The sequence below is a fragment of the Triturus cristatus genome, chromosome 3_2 (genome assembly GCF_964204655.1).
Source record: "Triturus cristatus chromosome 3_2, aTriCri1.1, whole genome shotgun sequence".
Classification (NCBI taxonomy): domain Eukaryota; kingdom Metazoa; phylum Chordata; class Amphibia; order Caudata; family Salamandridae; genus Triturus; species Triturus cristatus.
Window position 1 is genome coordinate 127504746 of NC_140584.1, and position 27285 is coordinate 127532030.

At 46.9% G+C, this 27285-nt stretch overlaps 1 long non-coding RNA gene across 1 annotated transcript; it reads right to left on the bottom strand.

The window, feature by feature from the left end:
• Nucleotides 1-633: 633 nt before the first annotated feature.
• On the bottom strand, nt 634-3431 carry LOC146856888 (uncharacterized). The gene is made up of 3 exons (XR_014979515.1): nt 3259-3431; nt 1693-1809; nt 634-702 (listed from the first exon to the last, which is right to left on the bottom strand). It is a non-coding gene; the product is annotated as an uncharacterized LOC146856888 (long non-coding RNA).
• Between the last annotated feature and the right edge of the window lie 23854 nt (nt 3432-27285).

Here is a 27285-nt window from a genome sequence, read left to right on the forward strand (position 1 = left end):
CCACTCCAAAGAATGCATAGACTAGAGGACAGACTGAAAGTACTAGAAGGACCAGTCAATGAGTGAAGTGTGTCGCATCTATCTGTTTGTGTCTTATACAGTCAGCAAATTATTGAAATCAAACACAGGCTATGGGCGGCCATGCACCAGCATGGAAACAGTGTGATGTAAAACAGTTACCCCACCTACAAAACATTAACAACATTGCATGTAACATAGAAAAATATATTTAATTTACCCTAACAAATAAACTAAACCCACAAAAGCTGACCCACCCACCTCCCTAACCCCAAACACTGTCCACAGTAGAAAAAAGTCAAACGCTAAACGAGTAAAGAACAGGAATTAAAAAAGGGGCAGTGACAGGGACTAACTGGCGGGGCGGGACTGGAGGAGGACACGCATCTGGCGCATCTCGTCCTCTAAATGGGCGACGCGGCGTCTAAGGCCGCGGCAGTTGCAGCCACAGTGGGGGGGCACCGGAGATGACACGGTGGCGGCGGGCAGCCGCCAGGCGGTGGCACCGTAATGCTGGAGGGCGGTGGCTGGGGCCCGGGGCACTGGAGGAGGCTTCAATAGCTGCTGCAGTCTCCTCCTCCTCCTCGGCTAGGATCACCAGCCGCCGGTATTCATGCTGGATTGCCTCCAGCTTCCGGCGCCGTGCCTTGGCGGCCAACTCCTTCCGGTTGAGTTTCGGAGTTGCTGTGTATCAAAAAGAAAAAAACAAGACAATTGTAAAATATAGTCTTAATAAAACAGTAGGACAAGGTAATTATTTATGCACATAGTGGCATGGTAGAGTAGCACTATAAAATAAAGCACAGTAGTACATAACATTTTAAATGGTGCCCGTCCTTCTTCCTTCCACCTGTCTTACACTTTTTAGTTGAACAGTGCACCAGGTGCTCTTCTCCATAAAACTTTCAAAGCGGAGTTCAAATCAGATAGATGAGGCCATTGGTTACTCAATACTCCGGCTCCTAGTCCTATACCACTTAAAGGGAATTCTAGTCTTCTAGTTCACTCTTCAAACGTCCCCAAGAACTCATACTTACTTACGACATCGGATAGCGGGCGGACTTTGTCCGCCCGCCATCCGACTGCTAAAAAGGGTGGGGGTCCCGTGGGGACAATTAATTAGGATGATGCGCCCGGCACAGTGGCGGGCGCACCCTGTTTTTTTACATTTAAATTCTGGTTGGCTTTGCTGAAAGCAATGCTAAAATGTTGTGCTGCTTTTCCAAGCACAACATGACGGGCCCCGCACGGAGCCTGTCACGTTTTGCTTTGAAAGTCGGGGGGGTACCATAGCATCGGTAGGTACCCTCCATGGGGGCCCCCAAGCATACTCTGCAATGTGTGCATGCCTTTCCGTGGCGGACGGCAATGCCGCCACGCAAAGGCATTCCAAAATGCAGATTATATGGCTGGCGGTGTGGTGAGAGAGACACCACCGCCATATTGAACCCTTTTCCGCCTGGACATGTCTGAATATTTTCTACAGGGATGGCGGGAGGTTTGCCCCTGCGGTGACGGCAGTGAATTCCAGCCGGCCCGGCGGGGGCAATACGCCCACCATCCTAATGGGGGCCCTAAGTCACAACTGTACAGTATACATATACATACAGTACACCCTTGCAGTGAGTGTGCTGTCAAGTTCAACAATAGTTAAAGATTATGAATCTAACTTACCACCGCCTGCCACTGGTGCTGCCACTCCCCCTACCGCTCCGTTGCTATCTGCAACTGCCGCATCCTCGCCCTCGGCGTCGCCTTCGCTGGCCCCAGCAATGGTGGTCGGTAGTGCGCCTAGAAAACATTACACATTTATTAGGCGTCATATACACCTCCCCCCTATTGATCAGTAGCAAGGTTGAAAAATGAGTTAATACTAACATACATCACTAGTACAAATCAGGTAGTAGTAGAGTAGACACTAATAGTTATATGATCATTGTAGCCTTTGCTTGATTAGCCCTAGCCATGCACATGTGACGTTACCTTTAATTTGCAGCTTCTTAAGACACCTTTGAGCCCACATGACCTGCCTCACACTGCTACTGTCTAGTCTACGCGCTGCGTACAAGCGGTCAACAAACATTAACAAGCCACTTTTTTAGGAAGAACTGGTGTACTACTGTTACTGTTAGTCCATATTGCTTATCCATAGATGCTACAATTTTTGGCACAGCTGAGAAATGCTTGCAAGTTGCAATATACTAACGCACACCATTTCTTTTTTCGCATTACAGACGCAAGATTCCCTTCTACGAACCAGAGCTTCTGAACGATGCACCAACTACCAGTACTAGGTTCTTCTGAGGTGAGGGGTCCATTCACTCACATCTTCATTTATAAATGTATATAAACTAAATTGCTATGGGATGGTGGTGCTGCCTTCCACCACTGTTCAGTTATCATGATTTAATTCCCAACTGTATAAGTGTAACAATGTATATTGTTTTAATGTTATTGATTTGCCGGTTGGTGCTGCTAAGAAAACAGTGTACAGACCTTCTCAAATTGAAATAAACATTTTAAACTTACATAGACTTCGTGGTATTTGGTGTGGAGTGGACTAAGTTACACGAGTGAGCAAATTAAAGTAAGGGTGTGCATGTGAATTGCTTCCACGACAGAGGTTGGGTGTGTTATGTTCTGGGTTGTCTACTTGTTGGGTATCTTGGGGGGAGGGTTCCGAGACCTAATAGGTATGACAAGACAGTACTATAGTCAAGCAGTGGAATTGTGGTGGGTGCGGAATTTCTGATTGAGGTGTGCAAGGAAGGTCCAACCTACCATCACCAACATCCTATTTTCTGGTGCAAATGTATGTGCAAGATCCCTACAACAGTGGTATGTCCTATAGGGTATCATATCAAAATATTAAGAAATCTGGTAGGGCTGTTGCTGTGAATTTTCAAAGCCTCAACATCAATAAGAGTAAAAGTAGTACAAGACAACGACCCAACGGATTGTACGAGCTACTGGTGAATATGAGTTTTATATTACAACCTTTCACAAAGAGTGGCACTGGCCAACTGGGCAAGACTAGCTACTACAGTACAGACAGATTGATAGGATGTAGGAGTACTCAGAGTCATCATAGCGGAGGCAGGGATAAGATTTTTGAAACCGTACAGATCGAAGGATAATTGGTGGTAAAAAAATAGCATTTGGAAACACACTATAGTTCGGGAGAAATGGGGCAGTAAAAGTTATGGAATAAGAAATATTATTAAAAACAAGAAGACTTACTGGGGCCAGCAGAGGAGCCCTCAGCGGTGTCCTCCTGGTGGTGTTCCTGTCCCGCCGACTGCCCAGTCCCTGTCGGTCTGCCCCTGGGTGCTGATGGACAGGAAAGATATAAGAAAGAGACAAACATTGATGGATGGTGTCAAACAAATACAATATTTTTCAATAACGGTCAAAAAACACTTATGTAAACAACAATTGCAATAACTACATTGACCGATCTCATCTGGTCAACATGTAATATCGGGGGATTCGCAGTTCGACTACTTAAATTTCTATTTATCAACAGTAATCCAGTCTTCCATTCTGATTAAAGAAAACTAAGTTACAACTAAGCCTAAGTAGTAGTACAACGTACCACCCAACCTAGCCCACCTATTCCAGGCATGCCAATTGTACATTAAGTATGCAATTCCACTGTATTCCTCAACAATGCGTATGGTCCAATCATGGAGGACACATGAACATGACTACATTTTTGTATACACCAAATTTTGGTTTGATTGATGCTGATCTGCTACTGCTAAGTAACTGCTAAGCCTACCTCCACTCATTGAACAAACTAGAAAAGGTTCTAAAGACTGCCGTACTAGCAGCACGTCACGTAACTGAGTGAGGGGGGGCATCACGCATACCACTAACCAATTAGAAGGTCCTTACAAAGTACCTAAACCTAAGTATCAATCCGCCCCTATCTATTAGTGACAGGACAAAGTAAGGAGTGGACGTGAGTCACTGTAGCATTACGTAACTTAATTTCTCTGAAATAAACTCGTAAAGAATCATGCTAAGCAAGCGCAAACGCAAAGCTGCAAACAAGTAAGATTAGTAGTAGCGCAGAAGAGCACCTGTGTCATAATCACAGAAGACTTTTAAACGTTTTTAACCTGGAATGTATTGTAAGCAGCAACATTCTAGCTGGTTGGAAGGAAAAAAAGATATTCGCAATATATAACATAGAGCAGAAGAACAGACACAAAGTTGTAATAATTAAATAGGTACTCACCAAGCCCTGGGACCTCCACTCCTAGCAGGCCCAGCAGGTCCTGCTCACGGTCCAGGATGTCGGACCACCGGTGCGTCAGCTGTGCCTGGGTGCGCCGGACCCCAGAGATGCGCGACACTGCCCGGCGCACCTTCCCCCACCGCTGCCGACGCTCCCGGAGGCCGTACCCGGACCCAGGCCTGCCACCTGCTGCCAGGGTTGAGGGGAGGTGGCGCTGCACAAAGAAAATGAGTGCAGCCAACTCCACCTCTCCAAATAAGGCCCGTGCCTTCACCCCTTGTGGGCGCCGCCTTCCACATGGAAGGCGGTCGCGGCTCTGGCTGCGGCGAGCCCTACCCTTTGACATGGTTCTGGGGATGAGAGACGGGGTGGGAAAGAAAAGGTAATAAAATTAAAAAAGTAAGTAAAGGAAATAAATAGGCAATAGAAAGAGTGAAAAAGTAGCTAAAAAACAAAAAAAAAGTAGACAAAAACCAAAAATATAGAAGCAGGAAAATAGTTAGAGAAATAATAAGTAATAAAGATCCAAAAAAAGTGGCTATAAACAAAGGATTGAAAAGATTTAGGGAGGATTGAAAATCAGGCCCCAGAACCATGCAATAGAGTGAAAAACAAGATGGCCGCGCCCATTGCGACCACGTGCGCAAGTTCGCGCGATATTTTCTCCCCGAGCAAGCAAAAAGCAACGCGATCAAGTAAAAGCGGTCGCGAACAGGAAATATCGACCACGAACAGGCGCGAACATGCATTGCGCGACCCGGAACAGGAAGTAAGCATCGCGAGAGGGCGGGACAAGTAAAACAAGATGGTCGCGCCCGTGAGCAACCGCATGGGTAAGTTGGCGACCCGCGATCACGCAAAAAATACCGCGAACAGGCGGCAAAAAACTTCCGCGTCTTCACGATATTTCTGGCGTGTTTGCGGAGATTTTCTGCATTTTCGCAATAATTTGCGGAAGTTAATTTCGCAAATTCCGCCCACCTCTAGTCACGGTGCAGCATTGTGGTGGTGCCCTCTGCGGTGCTTTCAGGACACGGTGTCGGCAGCAGCGTCATAGACGGCATTGGGTTGCTTTTTCTTCTGTTGCAGCACAAAACACACAGTCCCCAGTGCTGATGGCAGAAGTCTTTGCTGTTCCTGTGACTTCTGAACTGGGGGGCAAGCTCTACCTCAAGCTCTTGGAGATACTCAAAGAAAAGTTGCATAAAGTTCAAGTCCGGTCCCTTCACTGCCCAAGACAGAAGCAGCCACTGCAGGCCAACACAGCAAAGTGGTGGTTCTTCCTCACAGATACTCCAGCTCTTCTTCTTGGCAGTCTTCTTGGTCCAAAAGAGTTCTAAAGTTCAGGGGTTTGGGCCCCACTTTTTATTGCCCAAAATCCTTTGTCCTCTCAGGCAGAGAGTGTCTGTGCCCAGCCCGAACCAGTTCTTCCCTCTCTGGTGTGGCTTCCTGGCAGGAGGTGGAGACGGCAGTATCAGAGGCAGACCAGGCCCATTCAGGTGAAAGGAAATCTCCCCCCCTACTTTAAATGCAGCCCAGCTCTATTCAGCCCTTTCCTGACCTACCTAGACTATCTGGAGCCACGGCTCCTCTCCAGCCACTGTCACCTAAAACCCAGACAGTCAATCCAAAACCCCAGCAGAGGCCTACTGGATGGCCGAGCAAGAAAATAACCACTTTCTAAAAGTGGTATTTTCAAACACAGAATGTAAAAATCACCTTAACTAAATGATGCATCTTTAGATTCTGAGTTCAGGCATAATAAACTTTATTTTTCTACCTAGTTCCCAGGGCCTGTTATGTGTATAAGCTGTTATAAACAAACTCCCCATTCTGTCCTACGGGAGCAGGTAGCCTTGCAATAATGAAAAACGAAATTAGCAGTATTTCACTATCAGGACATGCCACACACATCTGAGCATGTCCTACCTTTCACATACACTGGTACCTTGGGCCTACCTTAGAGGTGACTAACATGTAGAAAAGTGAAGGTTTAGGGACTTTCAAGTGGGTGCACTTTCCAGGACGACATGGCAGTTACAAACTGCGCACAGACTCGGCGGTGGCAGGTCTGAGTTACCTTTTTACCGGCTACTTCTGTGGGTGGCACAACCTGTGCTGCGAACTCCTAGCATTGGATTTACAGGCCCTGGCACTCTAAGTGCACTTTACTTGGGACTTACCAGTAAATCCAATGTGCCAATTATGGAAACACAAATCCATAAGACAATTTACAACAGGAGCACTTGCACTTTCCCAGTTTTGGGTTCTCACCCCTCATTTGCATCAACCATCTGAGAGTCCTGTGTTCTGTCTGAACTCTGAAGTGAGTCCCAAACAGGTAGGGTCTTAGCTTCTTCAGTGCCCAGACCACAGCAAAAGCTTCTCTTTCAATGGCACTCCACCTCTGTTCCCGGGGAAGTAGTCTCCTGCTATGGAAGACTACAGGCTGGTCTAGGCCCTCTTCCTTCAGTTGTGAGAGCACCGCTCCCACACGATGCTCTGAAGCGTCAGTCTGCACAACAAATTCCTTGGAGACGTTGGGTGCCTTGAGCACGGGCGCCGTGCACATGGCTGCCTTCAGGGCATCAAAACCTTTCTGGCAGGACTCAGTCCAGATCACCTCCTTGGGCTGCTTCCTGGAAGTCAGGTCTTTTAAGAGGGCAACAATGATGCCGTAGCCCTTAACAAATCTCCTGTGGTACCCGGTGAGACTTAAGAAGGCTCTCACCTCCGTCTGGGGGGCTCCCAAGACAGAATGGTGTCAATCTTGGGCTGTAGGGACGCCACCTGGCCGCTTCCTACCTGGTGTCCCAAGAACACCACAGAGCTCTGCCCTATCTGGCACTTACTGGCCTTGATCATGAGGCCTGCCTTCTGCAGAGCCCTCAATACTTCCCTGAGGTGCTGCAAGTGTTCTTCCCAGCTGGAACTGAACACTGCAATGTCACCCAGGTAGGCGGCACTGAAATCCTCCAGCCCAGCCAACACCTGGTTGACCAACCTCTGAAAGGTGGCAGGGGCATTCTTCAACCCAAAAGGCATCACCCTGAACTGGTAATGTCCTTCTGGGGTTGAAAATGCTGACCTCTCCTTGGCCCCATCGGTTAAGGCAATCTGCCAGTACCCAGACATTAAATCAAATGTGCTGAGGAACCTGGCAGCTCCCAACCGATCAATGAGTTCATCAGCTCTGGGGAGAGGTGCATGTCAGTCCTGGTGATGGCATTGAGCCCATGGTAGTCCACACAAAACGCAGTTCTGGAGTGGCACCGGGTGCAACAGCCCTTGGGACCAAGACCACTGGACTGGCCCAAGGACTGTTGGAGGGCTTGATCACCCCCAACACCAACATCTTAAAGACCTCCTCTTTGATGCTGGCCCTGACCCGATCAGTCAACCTGTAAATCTTGTGTTTTACAGGAGGGCTGTCACCAGTGTCCATGTCATGGCTACACCAGTGAGTAACACCTGGGGTCAGAGAGAACAGTGGGACAAACTGTCCCAACAACTGGTGACAGTCACTCTGCTGCTCTGGGGTCAGTGTAGGGGAGAGTGTACGGGAGAGGATCACACCTTCCACTGACCCATCATGCTCCTTGGTGGACAGGAGGTCAAACAGAGGTTCACTCTCCTCTTCCACCCCATCATCTGTCACCAAGTGCATGCTCACTTCGGACCTCTTGAAGTGGGGCTTGAGGCGGTTCACGTGCAGGACCCTCAAAGGGTTCCTTGAAGCCTGCAAATCCACCAGATAGGTGACATCAATTTTGCGTTCCACCAACTCAAACGGCCCAGGCCACTTGTCCTGCAAGGCACAAGGTTCCACTGGGGCCATGATCCACACTTTTTGCATTCTGGTCATACCACTTCTTCATTTCTTCCTGGCTTGCTTCTAGGTTCACCTGAGCAAGTTTCCTGAAGCAGGCAGTTTGGTTTCTGAAGGCCAAAATGTAACTAAACACATCCTGGGGAGTCTTCCTGGGAGCTGCCTCCCAGCCTTCCTTCACCAAACTCAGAGGTCCTCTCACAGGGTGACCATGCAGAAGCTCAAAGGGACTGAACCCAAGAGACTTCAGTGGCACCTCCCTGTATGCAAAGCGAAGGCATGGCGAGAGGACGTCCCACTTATGCATCATGGGTTCTGTTAGACCCTTAATCATGCCCTTCAAGGTCTGGTTGAATCTCTCCACCAGACCATTACCTTGGGGGTGGTAAGGAGTGGTGAACTTGTAGCTTACATCACACTCCTTCCACAGGAATGTCATATACTTGGGTATGAAATTGGGACCCCTGTCAGAAACCACCTCTGTGGGGAACCCCACACAGGAAAAGATCCCTATTAACGCCCAGCTCACCACTGGCGCCATCATTGTCCTGAGAGGGATTGCCTCCGGTTACCGGGTGGCATGGTTCACCAAGATCAGTATACCTGTTGTCCATGGTTGTCTTGGGATCCAGTGGCCCCACAATGTCCATCCCTACCCTTTTAAAAGGGGTTCCAACAACTGGAAAAGGTTGGAGAGGAGCTTTTGCCCTTCCTCCCACTATTACTACTTGCCTGGCAAGTTGGACAAGACCTGCAGTGTCCATCTGACTGACTTCACATTTGGGGCCAGAAGAAGTGGGTGACAAGCCTGTCAAAGGTCTTGTCCCACCCCACATGTCCTGCCCAAGGTACGTCGTGAGCCAAACCCAGTTGGAGGGTCCTGAAGCATTGTGGTACCACCAGCACATGGGCTGACCCAGGCTCAGCGATCTTAGGCTCAGTATACAGGAGACCATTCTCCCAGTAGATCCGATGTGATCCGGACTGGTCACCAGCTGCCTGGTCTGCAGCCTGTCACTGCAGACCCTCTAAAGAAGGGCACTCTTTCTGCTCCCTGCAGAAATCCTCCCTGGTGGGACCCCCTTCTTGCTGCCAATGGGTCAGCTCAGAGATGTCCCCCAGTTCAGCTACCTGTTCCCCTGAAGCGTCCCCCTCAAGGTCAGCCTCTTCCCACTTCTTGGGAACTTCAGGGGCCGGATTCCCACGTCCCCTGCCCTTTCTCTTGGCAGGCACCTGGGTCACTGTTTCAGGCTCCAGGTCGTTCTGATCACCCTTTCAGGCTGCCATTGACCGAGTGGACACGCATGCCCACTCTGGCAACCCAAGCATCTCCAAGTGAGACCTGAGATAAACATCCTTAAACGAGGACTGCTCCAGGTCATTACCAAGCAGATAATCTACAGGCATGGTAGGGCTCACAACCACCCTAAAGGGACTTGAGAACCCCCCATTCACAGGGAACCTGTTCCACCACACACTGGGGCTCTTAGTTCTCCACAGCAACTACTTGGTGGAATGCCCCTGGGACTACCTGCTCTTCAGAGAGACACCGGACTGAGGTTACACTGGCTCCAGTATCTTTGAGAGCCTCTACTCTTTTCCCATTGATGGTCACCCAGGTGCTGTATTTCTTTGTGTTAGGGAGCACCTAGTTTCCTGGAACCATCTCACTGTCCCCTACTGAGACGAGGGTCATTTCTGCAGGATCCCCACCCTCCTGTGGGTACCCTTCCTCTCCAAGCGCTGCACTAACCAACACCTTGGACTGCCCACCAGTGAGTGGCTGTGCCCTCTTGGGACACTCGGGGTCCCCCTTCAAGTGACCCACCTGGTCACATCCACAACACTTGTGGGGGCCTGTCTCAGCAGGCTTCCCAGAAGAGACCACTGCTTTCTTATCTCCTGGTGGATGGGAACCTTTACCCTTGGTGTTTTTTGGGGCCCTTTAGAGAACTCCTGTGCTTTACCCTTGCCCCTCCCACTTTTCTGCTGGGGACCCTGCCCACCTTTGGCTGAGTCTCCCCCAAACGCTTTCTTGTGGACCTGGGTACTCACCCAGCAGTCCGCCTCCATAGCAAGCTTCCTGGGATCAGTTAGCTTACTAAAAACCAAGTGCTGGTGCAGATCTGCGAAAACATAGACTAGACAAGTGCTCCCATGAAATCAAATTGTCGAGCCCCTGAAAATCTGTTACATTACTGCCCTTCACCCAGCCATCCAGTGACCTGCAGAATGAATCTACACATTCCAACCAAGTGTCGCCATCAGACTTTTTACTGGACCTGTACTTTTTAGGAGTGATTCCATACCTAGTGAGGAGAGCGTCCTTCATGTCAGCGTAAGTGAGGTTCTGTCCCTTGCCCAAAGCTATCAGGGCTTCCTCTGGAAAGAGAGGCCATAACCCAGCCCCCCAATCCCGTTCAGGGACCCCATTTATGTAAATAGATGACTCATACCCTTGAAACCACCTCGGTATGTCATCCCCCTTCCTGTACTCTTTCTTGGGTACTACATTCTTGGGGATGTGCACAATCCTATCTACCTGCACTGAAGAGTTGCTGCCACCATCCCTGCTGGACTTGCTCCTCAATTCCAGCTTCTTGAGCCTGCGCTCATGGTCTAATACCATCCTTTGTGACTCCATCTAGACCCTCTCAAGCTCTATTTCATGTCTCCTAGCTTCCCTTTAGTCCTCCAGCTCCTCTGGGGACAAATCACTGCTACCTGGCTGGGAGGGACCCCCCCTCCCAACAGCACATCTACCCAAGGAGTAGGCCCCTCCGCCTCCCCACTACGATTTCCAGACTGCTCGCTGGCATGTCTGGCTGCTACGCAGGTCCCAGGCAGATTTTGTGCATTGTTCACTTTTTCCTGCTACTTAAGCTTGCACTGCTTGCACACTATATTTCATGCACTGGCATTTTGTTTAAAGACATGACATCAGTAGGTCTAAGAACTGTTACACCAACAGTTACTGCTTCAGTAGTTGGTTTCAAGAGCAGCCGTGTGGTGACCAGTTATAACAAGACCACCAACCCTCCTTCTTTCCCCATTGTAGAACATGCAGATATTTCCCCTAGAACAGTGGACGTGAGAGAGATGTTAAGCCATGTCAGCATCCCAGTTTCCACCCCCCTAGTTATCGGTTGCAAAGTAACTGTTTGTTCAGATATAGCACACACTTTCAGAGAATCCCTGGGTCCTTCAATATCTTTTTGAAACGTTTTTCTCTCAGAGGCATCATAATACTTTATTGTATTATTAATTACAATCTTCACAATTTTAAAACCATCAAAAGTATAGACCAATAAAATTCAATGTTTGTAAAACCATTAGTGCCATGATTTATCTTAGTGAAAAAAAGCATTGCCAAGGCATATCATGAAATAGGCAACTTAGGTAAAAGAGCCTGTTTAAAGTTACTTTGGGTAAAGGAAAGATGAAGGCGGAATACAGACTACTGAATAAGGAGCACTATCCCAGGCTAGTACAAACTGAGATACAATGCGTGCAGTCCTCAATGTGTGAGATTCTTCAATGGGGTAGACACCCCAGTGGCAGGGGGAGGGCATTGGAGCTTATATTGGCCAGTTCCCCGACTAAGTCCCCTCATGGATGACTCCTTCAGGGATCGGTGCATGTGGCTGATGTATTTGCCAAATTTCACCAGTTCCATTGGCTCCTTGAGGGTAAATATTATTCTTGTGGCCTTGTTGCATTTCTTATTCCATGCTCAAGAAAGACTGGTTTTATTATTATACGACAAGAGTTCAGGAGTGTAGGGCAACAACGTAACAGGTGATGGAAATATTCGTTCATATAGCCATAAAGTCTGCAGTTTGAGGTTTTAGTAAGGGACTGCCACTTGGGGTTTTCTTCGCTTGTTTGCAAGCCCATTAGCTATGCAAACATGATTTCTTTCAGATTGGGTTTCCGAAGAGCGCAATTGAGGTAAGGTTGGGGTCTGAGACCATCCGGTGGGACCTTAACCTACGATTGCCCCACTGCTGCCAGCAGCTTGGATTTTCATAGTTTGTCTATGTCACAAGCCTTGGACACTACTTTTTCAATATTGTTTTGATGGCGGCACACGAGAACTGGAGACTGTCCAATATCAGCTGGTCAATTTGAAAAGTGCCGATAGACTTCTGAAGATAAAGCTATCTGGGATTTTCTTCTTGAGCATGGATACTCTGAAGGCCATCTTTCAGAATATTTGGGTGAGCATTTTTTGTCCCATAATAGTAGCTTACGAAGGACGCCATGTTTGCTTATGTGCCTCAAGACCGAATTCAAGCCATATTAGGCAGCTCCAGAGAGATATGTTGGTAGTCCAAACACCAGTTTAAATGCTTTGAGTTAGTATTTCTCCATGGTGTTGGCTAGTTGTTCCAGGTAGACTTTGTGGCTACATCGAATCGTTGGTAGGAGAGTTGCTGCTAAAGCTCGCCTTATTGGAACGGAAGAACGATGCTCCAGGGCATTGATTAGTTTGCAAGTTCCAATTATAATTGCTACAGCCTTCATTACAGTTTGTTTAACATGCTTTTTGGATCCACCTTGAGTTGCAACCCAAACACCTAGGTAGTTGTAACTCTCCGCTGTTTCAATCCTTAGTGAGCCCAGGCTCCAAGAAAGATTTGTTTTTAAATGAATTGTCAAAGACTAATACTTCGCTCTGACAACCTTTTGCCATCATTTTATTATCCATATTGAACTTGTGCAGGGTGTTGAGGGCCCTGTGTAGGCCAACTCTGGTATTTTCTAGGAGGAAGATGTCCTCTGCGTATTAGAGTAAAGGGACATTAGTGCTTCCAATTTTTGTTGGTGGCAAATTTGCTTGTCCCAGAAAGGGTGCCATGTCTGCAGTGTAGAGGTTAAATAACATGGGTGCTAACACACAGCCTTGCTTATGGCTTGCTCATGGCTGTTGTCTGTCTGTTTTTTTGGGCTGACCATTGTCAGGGTTAGCTTTACTCGGGCCCAGGCTGTGGTATATAGAGATATGATGGCCTGAAGCAGGTTGTTTAGAATGCCTCAAGCCAGGACAAAGGAGTAAGTATAGTCCACAAAACACACAACGAGCGGGAGTGTTTCTTACAAGTTGACCGAATTAAATGAGATAGGGCCACTGTATTGTCCAGTGTGGAGGAGTTAGCTCTAAATCCTGTATGACTGAGTGGCATTATGTTTTTTTCTTATACCCAGTGTTCCAGGTCTTTGAGTAGAACTGAGGCATAAGCTTTGGCTTTGATATCCAGAAGGGCGATGAGGCAATAATTGGTTGGGTCACTCCTGTCACCCTTCTTGTATATGGGGATTATGCTAGAGCATCTCCAGGTCTCAGAGACATGTGTGTTTGCAATACAGATGCTAAAATAGTTGACCACCTGAGCTGGTAAACCGTTTGCACCAGATTATACTTTTTCTCTGGTCTCTTCAGGATGTTTGTGACAATGGTTTTTGAAATACCAACCACAGTTTTTGTGCATGCAGGGTCCACTGCTGTTCAGTGATGACATGCATTCTGACCATGGATGGATTCATTTTGTCCTTGAGCTACCTCCATAGCTCAGCCTGCCCACATTTCCCCAGCAGAGTAAATAGGCGTAGCCATTCTGTTTCCTTCTGTTCGCATTTTCCTGCCCATACCCTCTGTTTGTGCTGCTTGGTTATGGTCCGCAGTTAAGCTTTTAGGTCTGCCTTATTGATTCTTTTCTCTCCTTTTGGCAGGCTTTCTGAAGTCGATGCATCTTAAGTTTGGTGGCAGTTAAGCGAGGCCTTGATATCTTTGGTGAGAAGCTGGCACGTTTGCTGTTAGAAGAGGAGTTGTGTCCAAGCGCTAGGTGGATGTAATTCATAAATAGGACTCACTCAGCCATAAGGAGTTCTCTGTTTGTTGCCTTAATGTACAGGCCTCTAAAAGCTTCCCACATTTTGAGTTTTCGCAAAGTCAGTGGACCCCATTTTATCCTTCCGATTAGTTGCATGCTTCTGTCACCTGTTGAGTCTGCAATTTTCCTAAGGTTTTCAGACTTACTGGCACTAACATTTAAAGATTCAGCTAGACGGAAGCGATCACTCTCAGAGCGAGTTGGAATCTGAAAATTCACTAAGGCTTCCAGCATGTTTAAAGTGGCGAACATATAGTCCAAAGTACTTATGCCTTTGAATGATTTCTGGAATTTTAACACTGAGGGGGCATTTCCCATGTGATGCTGGATCGATTTCAAACTGTGGCTGTTAAGGAGGGTAGCAAGTGAGTTAATAGGCGACTCACTTCCCCAAATGTGGTTGGACAGCATGAAACTGGCGTTATTTGAAATCCTCATATACGATGATTTTAAAAGGTGTGTTCCCACAGAGTTTATCTCAAAAAGACCTGACATACTCGGAACAGTGAATTGTAATTCAAAGACCAAGGGTGCATGTTCTCTAAAGATCTACCCTTATAGGACAGTACAATCGTTACTTGCCTGTATGTCCCACTGTTCAAAGTTTCCACTGAACACCGTCATGTACCACAGTTCACAACAGCCTTCAAAAGAGGGGAACCTAGCACCACAAGAACCATATACCTTATGTGAAAAATGTGTGGAAAGGTCGGAAAGCGCCTCACGTTAGTAATACCAAGGGGGGGCTGCAGGCATATGTTTAGCAGTATGCTCACACTATCATCACCGGTAGCTTTCCAGATGGCAAAAAGGTGAAAGTAAAGAGATTCCTCCGAGGTGGGAAATCAAAGAAACAAGATCAGTGAAAAGGTGGCACTACTAGTGCAAGAGTCGCTGAGTGCCCATCAGATCCCAAAAACAATAAAGTGAGGAGATGCATTCCTCAAAGTAAAATGAGGTACCGATCATTTGCGCAGGAAATTTTAATTGACTGCAGTGAGCGTCCTCAAATAAAAACGGCATCCATTTGGCCATTCACAAATATACAGGCCAACATGTTTTGTTGCCTACTTTCATTCCGGCAACTTCGTCAGGGCTGATATGGGACCATTCATCACCTCCCTTGTTGGTCACTCAGACCGCGTGGCTGCTGTAGTCCTTCGTACCTGCACACCAATGCTGTGGGTTCTGCGCCAAAAGGTCGCAGCCCCACTCGTAACTGCTTGCACCAGTCTCACCGCATCCGCGGCGTCTGCAATCGCTTAGTGCTCCGTCCCGAAATCTGTGTTCCCCCAGAGCACAAGTTCAAGATCGTCACAAAATTCATCTAGGTGAGCAGCGCGATTTGGGCCAAAGCAGTTAAAGTATATGTTAACCAGCAAAGTCTTCAGGGGATGGCCGTTATGGCGCATGCTTTCCAGCATAGCTCACTGGATCATTTCATCTTGGCTTTCGAGGGTTTTGGATCTACTCCCAGAGATATGTAAATTGAGAGACTGCCTGAGGGTCTACCAAAGATGTTCAGTTGTGTAGGTGCTTGGTGAAGTCCATGAAATCTCAGGATTTGTGATAGGACCAGTGCCCAGGTCTCCTGAAAGCAAAGAAGCTCTGCCATCTGAATAAATGATGTAGCATCTGGAAATTCAAGTAGCTTCGATAGCCCCACCACATTCCATGATATCAGGTTCGTGATCGGGTTCTTCTTGCAGTGTACCTGGCGTAGAGAGCTGTTTTGCCTAGGAATTATTTTTAATGTCACTAGACAGTGTAGCAGCTAACCAGCAATCCAGTCATGTCTTTGTTTGGATCTAGAGCTTTTCTCCTGGCTGTCCCTATGAGATTGAAATAGGAGCAAGATATTTGCAACTTGTTGCAAGACAAATTGAGTTGGGAGTTTCTTGACCCTCTGAGAATACTAAATGAGTGTGCATGTGACCATGGCTGTTCTCCTGAGACCCCTATCAACTAGAGACCCCCATTTCTAACATGTAGTGAGTCCTCTTGTGGCGTCTCTAGTAGCTAGAACATAGTTTCCCATGCTGCAGTGGGAACACAGGCTATTACAGGCACCTTACCAGCGCTGTGATCCTCCCCCACCTCCTCTCAGCAGGGCTTTCTGGGGAATGTAGTGAGTCCCCATTGTGGCATCTCCAGTAGCCAGAACAAAGTGTCCCATGCTGCGGTAGGAAAGCGGACTTCTACCAGCACCCAACCGGTGCTGTGATGCTCCCCCTGCCTACACTCAGCAGGGCTTTCTGGGTAATGTAGTCAGTCCCCCATGTGGCATCTCCAGGAACGAGAACGAAGTGCCACTCCCTGCGGCAAGAAAGCAGATATTCACAAGAGCCCGACCGGTGCTGTGATACCCCACTGCTGTCTCTCAGAAGGGCTTTCTAGGAAATGTGGTGAATCCCCCTTGTGATGTATTCAGTAGCCAGAACAAAGTGCCCCACGCCGCAGTGGAAAACCCAGCTTTTACAACCACCTGACCGGTGCTGTGACTCTCCCGCCTACTCTCAGAAGGGATTTTTGGGCTAATGTAGTGAGTCCCTCTCTTGGCATCTCTAGTAGCCAGAACAAAGTATCCTTCGCCAAAGTGGGACCAGTGTTGTGATCATCCCCCTCCTCCTCTCAGCTGAGCTTTCTGGGGAATGTTGTGAGTCTACCTCGTGGCATCTCCAGTAGCCGGAACAAAGTGCCCCTCACTGCAGTGGGACAGAGTGCTTCTACAAGCACCCAATCAGTGCTGTGATGCTTCTCCCCTTCTCCCAGCAGGGCTTTCTGGGAAATATAGTGAGTGCCCATCACAGCATCTCCAATGACCAGAACAAAGTGCACTATGCCACACTGGGAAAGCGGGCTTTTACAGCCACCTGACCAGTGCTGTGACGCTCCCCTGCCTCTTCTCAGAAGGGATATCTGGGGTAATGTAGCGAGTCCCCCTCATGACATCTCCAGTAGCCAGAACAAAGTATCCTGTGCCACAGTGGGAAAGCAAGCTTTACAATCATTCGGCTGGTGCTGTGATGCTCTTCCCGCCTCTTCACAGCAGGGCTTTCTGGGGAATGTAGTGAGTCTCCGTCGCGGTGTCTCCATTAACCAGATAAAAGGGTCTTGTGGTGGTACTTAAACACTTGAACTTTCTATAGAACTGAGATGGGGCAGAGCAAATAACAACAGCTGGCAAGTATTCCATACATTTGTTTCTGCATTTTGATTTAAAAAGATACATTTTTGTTGTAGAAAGTACAAATGGTTTCCAGTGTAAATACTTTCTCTATTGAGGGGACTGCGATACATTAGCAGTGAAGTAAGTTAAACAATTACTATAAAATAAAAAGCAAAATATGTTCATATTTCCCCAAAATGTCCTGATTGAATAAATGTCTTTAATTATTTTAATCAACCCCTCACTTGGTTGGAAGTGGCTAATTGAATGCTTCTTAGGCAGTGAACGCTTGAGCAGTGCAGACTATTTAAATATCACTTAGCAGCACACAGTGTGCAATGTTCTTCATTCAGAGTTGTGTTGTGCCTCGGTACAACGGAGCCAACATTAGCCGCAGGTTTTAAGAAAAGGAATCGTGGCTAGACATGCTTAGCCTAACATAGTCATTCCATTGCTGTTGTCAAGTGGCAGACACAGTCTTATTTGGGGAAAAAACTGAAAAAGAGTTGCTCAATTATCTGAACGTGAAAGTGATCAATGGCTGAGCTCACTAGTGAGAATTCATATTACCTGGAGATGGTGTTATTAGTAAAACAGAACATGACTGCACAGGTAGCTAAAAACAGTTAAGGAAACAAAAACAGTAGCAGCTCGAAATTGCACTGACTGACTGGGCAAGAATAGCGCCTGATACCAATGCTCTTCAAGAAAGTGAGACAAGTTAGCTCCAATATTTTTTTTCAAATGGAAACAAACTATTCGTGGAAGAACACAATTTTGCAAATATATTGGCGAAATGGAAACTTGAAATAATTTAAAGCGCTGCTTAAGCAGAGTTGACTTGCATCAACAGAAACTACATCATGATGTTTTATGGGAATAACCATTTTTCAAACCCCCTCTGTTTTCCATTTGGATAAGGTTTTAAAACCCCTTAAATGAGTCTGAAAAACATTTCGACTCGTAAAAGGGTTTTGTACATTGTGAAACAGTGGTTTGTGGTCACTTTGGGCCTGATTATGAGTTTGGCGGTGTGGGAGCGGGACGGCACGCAACCGCCCTGCTCCCACAACACCAAAGTCCACCGCTGATCACCTGCTGGATTACAAGTTGTAATCCAGGCAGGCAGTCCTGCGGCAGCTGTCACACAGCACTGCCTTTCAAAGGCTCCTAGGAGAGTCTTAGAAAGACAGCACCGTGGGACAGCCATAGCGTGTTCCTGCATGGCATAGACTGTAAAGTCCATACTGTGTCGGAACTGGGGGTGCAAAAAGACAGGGGGCGCACCATGTGCCCCCCTGCATGCACCACTGTGCACCAAGGCAATAGGAGGCCCTGTAGGACCCTTCAAGTTTCCTCACTGCCACTCTTTCCTGGCGGGCTCACTGCAATGAATAGGAGGGCAGTGAGGAAACTCATAAGATGCTTGGCAGTGCTGCAGCAGCACCACCAAGAAGCCTCAGACCTCCCCACCACCACCAGGGTTGGCAGAACCCTGGTGGTAGCAGTGGTTCTCTGGATGTCCAACTGCCGTACATGTAATATGTTGGTCCGACTGTTGGTGTGGCAGCTGTCTCCGAACACCACCCCATCTCCATAATAAGTTTGATGGACCACTAAACTCGTAATCAAGCCCCAAGTCTGATTCATAAACTTTATAGGTGCAAACATATTGTATCAAATCTCCTAGTGTACTAAGATGAATTCTCAGATACCTATGCACATTGACTATATTATCTGCATTTCATAAACACAAGAACGTTTGACTCTTGAATGAAGATACCTTTAAAGAATCCGCATATTAAAGAACAACATGTACATGTGCTTATCCATTTTCTCTGGTGTCCTTTCCTTACTACTGTTTCCACATTTCTGTATCAGCCATGAATAGGACTGCCATCTTGTCATTATTTTTACCAGCAAGTGCCTGTATTTTTATGTCCTGGACAGTAAAAACATTGAGAAAAGCAGTGAAACACAGCAAACACACAACTAAATCATTTCTAAAGTATAGGAGAGCTGTCTAAGTAATCCCAGAATTATTATTAGAGCAAATGGAGGAATAATTATCGGGAAACAGCTATTACAACAAAACTGGGACAACGCATGCCATTACAACGCATGCCATCACAACGCACCTACCATCACATCGCAATGCCATTACAATGCATGGCATTACAACACATATGCCTTTACAATCTAAGGTAAGTATAGGGTTTGGGTAGGTTGATTTTTGAGGTGTAGGGGTAATTTTAGGGTTCATGGTGGGTTTGGGTTTTGGGGTGTATGAGTAGTCTTAGGGTTCAGGGTGGGTATGTGTATTGGGGTGCCAAGGGTCATTTTAGGGTTCAGGGTGGGTATGGGTTTTGGGGTGCCATGGATTTTAGGGTTCAGGGTGGGTATGGGTTTTCGGTGCCAAGGGTACTTTTAAGGTTCAGGGTGAGTATGGGTTTTGGGTGCTAATGGCAATTTTAGGGTGCAGGGTGGATGTGGGTTTTGGGGTACCAAGGGTCATTTTAGGGTTCAGGGTGGGTATGGGTTTTGGGGTGCCAACGGTCATTTTAGGTTTTAAGGTGGGTATGAGTTTTGGGGTGCCAAAGGTAATTTTAGGCTTCAGGGTGAGTATGGGTTTTGGGGTTCTAAGGGTAATTTTACAGTTGAGTGTGAACTTGGGTTTTGGGGTGCCAAGGGTAATTTTAGGGTGCAGGCTGGGTATGGGTTTTGGGGTGCCAAGGGTAATTTTAGGTTTCAGGGTGGATTTTGGGGTTCCGAGGAGAAATTTGTGGTTCAGGGTGGGGTATAGGTTTTGGGGTGGTAAAGGTAATTTTAGGGTTGAGGGGGGATTTGGGTTTTGGGGTGCCAAGGTTAATTTTAGGGTCAGGGAAGGTATGGCTTTTGGAGTGTCAAGGGTAATTTTTAGTGTTCAGGGAGGGTATGAGTTTTGGGGTGCCAAGGAGGATTTTAGGGTTCAGGATTGTTATGGGTTTTGGGGTGCCAAGGGTAATTTTAGGGTTCAGGGTAGATTTGGTTTTTAGGGAGCCAAGGGTAATTTTGTGGTTCAGGGTGGGTTTGGGTTTTGGGTTTTGGGGTGCCAAGCATAATTTTAGGGATTCAGGATGGATTTGGGTTTTGGGAGCCAAGGTTAATTTTAGGGTTTAGAGGGTATGGGTATTGGGGTGGTAAGTGTCATTTTAGAATTTTAGCGGGTATGGTTATTGGGATACAAAGGGTAATTTGGGGGTTTTAGTGGGTATTAAAAAATATATTTATATGTATATATTCTCAGAAATATTTTTATTGTTTTATACAATAAGAGCAAAAGAAACAAAGAGAGTCACAGTGGTTAGTCATTTTTTACAGCATAGTTATCTACAAATCTTGTTCATTTTTAGAGATAAACCCAAGAGTCAGCCATTTTCATTCAATGATTGTGCCAATCTCTGTTGCAGTTCCATTTCGACAGTTGAGGAAATACACAGGTCTACCCGATAGTTATTCCACTTGCCCCATTTCTTGTCCCATTTCTTGGGTCACCCTCTAGACTTAAATACCTCCTTCTCAGCAATCATACATTTGTCCAATTCCTCCACTCACAGTCTTGGAGTACCCTGGGCGTAGGACTACGCTACGCTCGTGTAGTTTGCGCAACTGCGCGTTGCGCAATTTGCACGTAGCACAGTGCAAAAACGCGTAGCGGGCATTTTTTGCTTGCTCGCGGGACATGAGTGCCGCTTGCCAATCCTCATCCTCAATGGGCCATAGGTCTCTCTGCCATTTTTCTCGAAGGGTATGGAACGGGTCAGGCAAGCTATTACACAATTTCTTATATGTCAGCGATATGTTTTTGGTTAGAATCAGTTCATCCAGCAACCTATCTTCCAAAGGGGACGACTCTGGTACCTTGCTCATGTCTGGGAGTGCTGTGGTGAGGGCATGCCTAATCTGTAAGTATCGGAAAGTCTCCCCCTGAGCTAAGTCGGATTTCTCCCTTAGGTCCCGGAATTTAAGGATTTTGCCATTTTTTACTTGATCCCCTATCTGGGAGATTCCAGTGATGTCCCACTTTTCAAACCCAGGCTGATTACATAGCAGTCCTAGTTGTTGGGTGAACCATAGTGGCGTGGCTTGGGTGAGTACATTTGACCATCCGAGATGATTAGTCGCCAGATGCCATATCGCCACAATATGGGCTGTTCGGCCGATGTATCTTCCCTTTCGGGCCTTTGAGCACAATGCTCCTAGATATACCTATCTGCCCATCTGATACCTGTCCAGCATATATGCTGGATCAATCGGGGAATGGTATATCCAGTGGTTAACCACCGCCAGCTGCGAGGCCCAGTAGTAGAGTCTCACATCCGGGAGAGCGATCCCCCCATCGTACCATCCCTTAGTCAATTTTCGCAACGCAATACAAGGTGGCCCACCGTCCCACAGCAGCGTTCTGACCTCATTCTCTACGCTTGAAAAATATGCATCTGGAACCTTATCTGAACAATTTTGAAGGACATATAGAAAGCATGGGAGCGCTAACAACTTAAACAGGACCTCTCGGCCCAGTAGTGATAGGGACAAGGATCTCCAGTGTTTGACATCACTGCGCATCCTGTCCAAGGGTACTGCCAGGTTTCGATCATAAAAGAGTTGGGGATCCGGGGTTACAAAAATCCCAAGATAGCGAAATCCCTCATGTGCAGCCCGGGGGGAGCCGGAGGGTCGTTCCACGGATGATAAATTATACCAACTTAATCCAGTTGATCGCATACCCAGAGTATTTCCCCAAATTTGTGAAAATATTCAGCACCCCATGCAGAGACACATATGGGGATGCGAGATACAACAGGATATCTTCGGCATATAACGATATTGGTTCATCATGCCCTTCCATCCCTTGCAGCCCTCTCAGCATTACATCCCTTCTCACCCAGGATGCCAGTGGTTCCAGCATCAGGGAGAAAATCTGGGGGGACGGGGGCAATCCTGCCTGGTACGTGTCTGGAGCTGGAATACTCTGGATGTATGGTTATTAACCTGTACCTGACCCTGCAGATCTGTGTACAGCAGTTTTATCCAGCCCAAGAATTTCGGGCCAAAGCCCAGGCGTGTCAGGACTTCAAACAGATACGGCCACTCTATAGAATCGAACGCCATTAATGCATCTAGGGAGAGCACCACTGCATCTTCCTCAATTTATTATGATCGTGCCAGGACATTATGTAGGCGGCGAATATTTAACGCCGTGTTCCATTCGGGCATAAAGCACGATTGATCAGGGTGTACTAGAGGTGGAATCACCGAGACCAAATGTAATGCCAGCAATTTTGCCAGGATTTTCGTCTCGATGTTTAAGGAAATCGGCTGTATTAGCCGCAGTCCTCGGCGGGTTTCCCCAGCATACGGATGACTACTATCGAGGCCAGCCTTTGGTCCTCTGGCAAGACCCCTTTCTCATAGCTCTCATCATAAATAGCTCAAAGGTGAGGGTTGCATGGGTGGCAATCATTTTCAAAAATTTGATAGGCATCCCATTTGGACCCATCGCCTTCCCTGACTGGAAAGTGTTAATGGCTTTCCTGATTTCATCGTCTGTAAGCTCTTCTTCCCAAAAATCTCTGTCTGCCTCCGAAAATGTCGGCAAAGGCATATCGACTATGAGTTGTCAGGAGTCTTCTGACATGTAAGTGGTTGAAGGGGTGTATATTGTTTCTAAGTGGTCAGCAAATGCATTTGCTATCTATTGCAAGTTAGTGATCTGCTGTGTGTCATGAAGGATCAGCCTTGGCACCGACCTCTCCCCCTGTTCTCTCCATTCCAACCAGGCTAGCATCTTCCCAGCCCGGTCCCCCATTTCTTAAAGCTTGTGTTGGGTATGCAGAAGTGTGGCCCTCATATGTTCCTGCCCTAAGGTCCTATACTCTAGCTGTTTAAGCGTGAGTCGAAGTATAGCTATATCTGTGGGAGAGCTGATGCGCTCTGCTTCCAGCTGTTGGAGTTCGCTTTCCAGCTGTGAAATCTGTTGCTGTCGCATTCTACTATAGCCCACTTTTAAAGCCAATGCTTGCCCCTTCACCACCACTTTAAATGCCTCCCATATAGTATGTGCCGAGTCTACTGATCCGACATTGTCTTTAAAGTAATTAATGGTCTCTGAGAGTAAGTTCGCTTTTATATCTGGGATTTTGAGCAGCCACGCGCTGAGGATTATAGTGGTCCGTGGACGGTGAGAGAAATATGTAAGTCCGACCCACACTGGGGAGTGATCTAAATACCTCTCAGTAGAGCATGGGGATTGCGGAAGTACCCGTTGTCTGCGGCCTGGGTCAGGAAGTAGTCAATGCGGGACATCCTCTTGTGAGCATTAGAATAGTAAGTGTAGTGGGTCCCGTCTGGCTAGAGAGATCACCATTTATCTGCAAGGCCCATGGCCTTCGTAAGCTCTGCCATGTGTGTCTGGTGACGTGACTGGGTTCATTGTGGGTGCCTGTCTTTTTGGTCATCCATTGTCATGTTGAAGTCCCCCCCAAGATCAAGGTGCCCACTGGGAGGTCCACTAAGATTTCCCCAGGTTTATCAATGCCTCTTTATCGAGCGATGGCGGGAGGTATACCGAGACCACATTGAGCACTTTCCCTTCCCATTGCGCTTCTAATACAGCAATTCTTCCCCCCGGATCCGGCCAAGTACGTGACTGAGTAAGTGCTAGACTCTTTTTAACCTTGATACCTGTCCCTCGGGAACCTGATGAATAGCCGGCATGAATCGGGAGCTTGTACCCTCACCGCGTGAGAGCTTTGCATTTGTTACCAACTAAATGTGTCTCTTGCAGTAACAATATCGGGGGCCTGCCTTTTAAGATAGTGTTGTTCGATACCCCTTTTAATTTTGTCCCCCATCCCATTTCCGTTCCATGTCAGCACCGTAAGTGATGCTACTTTCTTAGCTTCCATCGGATTAGTGGTGGGTAGGGAGATAGGTGTACCCAGCATAACCCCAAAGCTCATCCCTTGTATTCTGCTGTTTCAGCGACCCTGGCATATCTATCCGCAGGCGAGTAGGCATATTGGTATAGAGGAGACCCATGACTCTGCTGCCTAAATGGGTAGTAAGTAACAATGACTGCATTGTCACATGACTTGTAGCTTTTCATGACTCGTGAACACAAACTTAACCCCCGTCCCCCCTCCCTCAACTCCTGTGCCTCACCCCTCCCCGCCCCTCTGCTAGTAGACTTTGAACTACCCACATCCAAACCAGGCAGAGGGCCTATTGCCCCCCCCCAAGTACTAATAGGTTCTGGCAGTCAGCCCTCCCTCCCTCGCCTTAAGTAGAGCAAGCCTTTGTCTCATCTCAATAGTCGCGTGAATCCGATCTCCTTCACATCAATGGCCATCCCTTCAGTTCGTAGCAGTTCACAGGCGGCCGGCAGGGACCCCAGATCACCAACCACCTCAGACCCCTGGTAAAGGGTGGCACATCCAGGCGTCCCCGTCTCACAGTCACGCTTTTTGAGCACTTATCTGTGTTTGCCACTGCCCCCTCTGTGTTGCTGGAAGTCATCTTCGCTGCTGCATCAGGTCGACCTTATCTCCAAGCGGGAGGGATCCATACTTTATTCAGACCCCTTGCTGGATCCATTAGGTTGGAGGCTCTCCTTCCCTCCTCTGCATGGTTTTCAATGTGGCACCAACCCTCCAACCAGTCCCATGCGTCCTCTGGCGAGGAAAAGAACCACGTCTTACCATCTGATTGTATTCTAAGCTTTGCTGGAAAAAGCATAGCGTATTTCACCCCCTTGTCCCGCAGTGCCTTCTTCACTGCGAGGAAATTGCTATGCTGATTTTATACTTTCATGGTGAAATCAGGGAAGAATGTAATCATGCCGTTTTTGAATTTGAGCGGAGGGTTAGCTTGCGCGGTTGAAGTATCATGTCCCGATCTCTGTAGTTGAAGACTTGCGCTATACTCGGCTACGCGGTCTGGGCCGCCCTCCCGGGACATGACTACTCAATAGAGAAGTAGTCCAAGAATCTCTTGGGCTGCAAGTGCTTCAGGATCAGATCTTCCGCGAAGAGATCCCCTGTTCCGGGACCCCAAGAATGTGTATGTTATTTCTACGGGCCCTTCATTTGTACTCGTCTAGTTGCTTCTCCATAGCCGCGTGCTGGTCCTGTAGTTTACTCACTTACTGCTGGGAAGTGTCTTTATGAAGTTCTGTGGTTGTATCCTCCAAGTCTTTCACCCTGCCATCCATTTTGCGAAGGTCTGCTTGGATAAGGGACACTCCAACGTTAACCATATTGATACGGGCTCCCACGGATGTACGCACTCCTGTTATCGCTTCCATTATGTCATGGAGCGTTGTCAGGTTGTGGTTGGGGGTTTATCGACTTATCCGGGTCTTCTTGCTGTGTGACATAGGGACATATTCTACCTTCCACCAGGAAATATGATATTTAAAGAAATAAATTACTCCACGGTTTAAAACCAAACACCATATCCTGCCCCAGTGGGCTATTTGTCACAAATTTATATTATATTGTTTATAAAACCTTATCCTGTCCAAGTGGGCCATGTTGTAGGGGATTTAAGTCTTCTTTACTCAGCTGCCAACTGTAAAGTGCACGTGCATAAATTATAAAAAACAAAATCCTATGAACAAGTTAAAAACCCAGAGAGTAACGGGGAGTTTCAGCGACATTCCATAATTCCTAGATGTGTATGGAAATCTTCTTCCATATTGAGACCTTCAGGAATTTTTGTATTGAGTTCAATAATAAAACATGATTCCAATTTCTCAATTTCTTTTCACGGTTCCCACCCCTTGAATTTGGTGGGATTGCCACAATCACAAAATATGTCAGACGTGCCACTGGGTAAGTTTTATCGCTGTTCTTTATGGCCCTTAACTGCTGAAACACCCTTTTCTGTACAGGTAAAATTGTGCTGCCCACGTACCTCAGGCCACCAGCGGCACTGAAGCACATAGACAGCTAAATCAGTTTTGCACGAATACTGACCCTTGATTTTCAATCTTGCTTTGAAAGGCTTGAGTTATACACTGTAGTGTTTTTACCATGGGCGCAGGCTTTGCACTTAGTGCATTTGATGAAACCATCTCTACGGTTAAGCCACGTTACTGCCTTCTTTTTGATTTTTGGTGGGGTTACCGTGTTGTTTACACGGGATTGATTCAAGTATCTGGCTCTTCTGAATGTTATCTGTGGCCTACTCTGTACTCATTTTCCGAATACAGGGTCATTCTTTATGATGTGCCAATGTTTATAAAACATTTTTCTCTGACTATTCTGTTGATTACTACAAATAGTACTCATCCGGCATTGATTGATATCCTTTTTTTTCCCCTTCTTCTTTCCCTTCCTTCTGTAATTTGTCTTTAAAAAGATTTTCCTCTCTTGATCTTTTATTAGCCTTATGTATAGCTGATTGAATACTATCTTCTGAGTAACCTCTGATTCAAAAACGTGTTTTTAAACAACTAAGTTCCTTTTAAAGCTCTTTTTGGTTACTGCAATTCCTCATAGTGCAGAGACATTCACCATAAGGGATATACCTCATCAAATTTCTAGGGTGGAAGCTTGTTGCATGAAGCAACGTATTGCCCGATGTCGGCTTACGGAACAATTTGGTTTCTAACTTTCCCTCCTGGATGTATACAGTCAGATCTAAAAAGTCCACACTAGTGGCACTTATGTTGCTAGTAAATAATAAATTTAGTTTGTTGACTTGGAGTTTCTTGAAAAAATCTTTTATACTTTTTTCTGAGCCTTTCCAGGCGATTAATAAATCGGCAATGTTTCGGCTCCAATGCATTACATGCTCCTGCCATTCCTTGTGATACAGCGTTTAGACCATCTGCTCCTCCCACCAGCCCATATGCAAATTAGCATAGCTGGGGGCGAAGCAGGTGCCCATCGCTGCACCACATGTCTGGTGAAACAAATCATTATTAAAGAGAAAGTAGTTATTTTTCAGACATGAAGCAATCATTGACAAAATCATTTGTGTATGTGCCCATAGTTTCAAAGGACGATTTCCTAGATAATATTTTATCGCATTCAGACCATCTTCATGTCTGATGCTAGTATAAGATGGTCACATCTATTGTCACCAA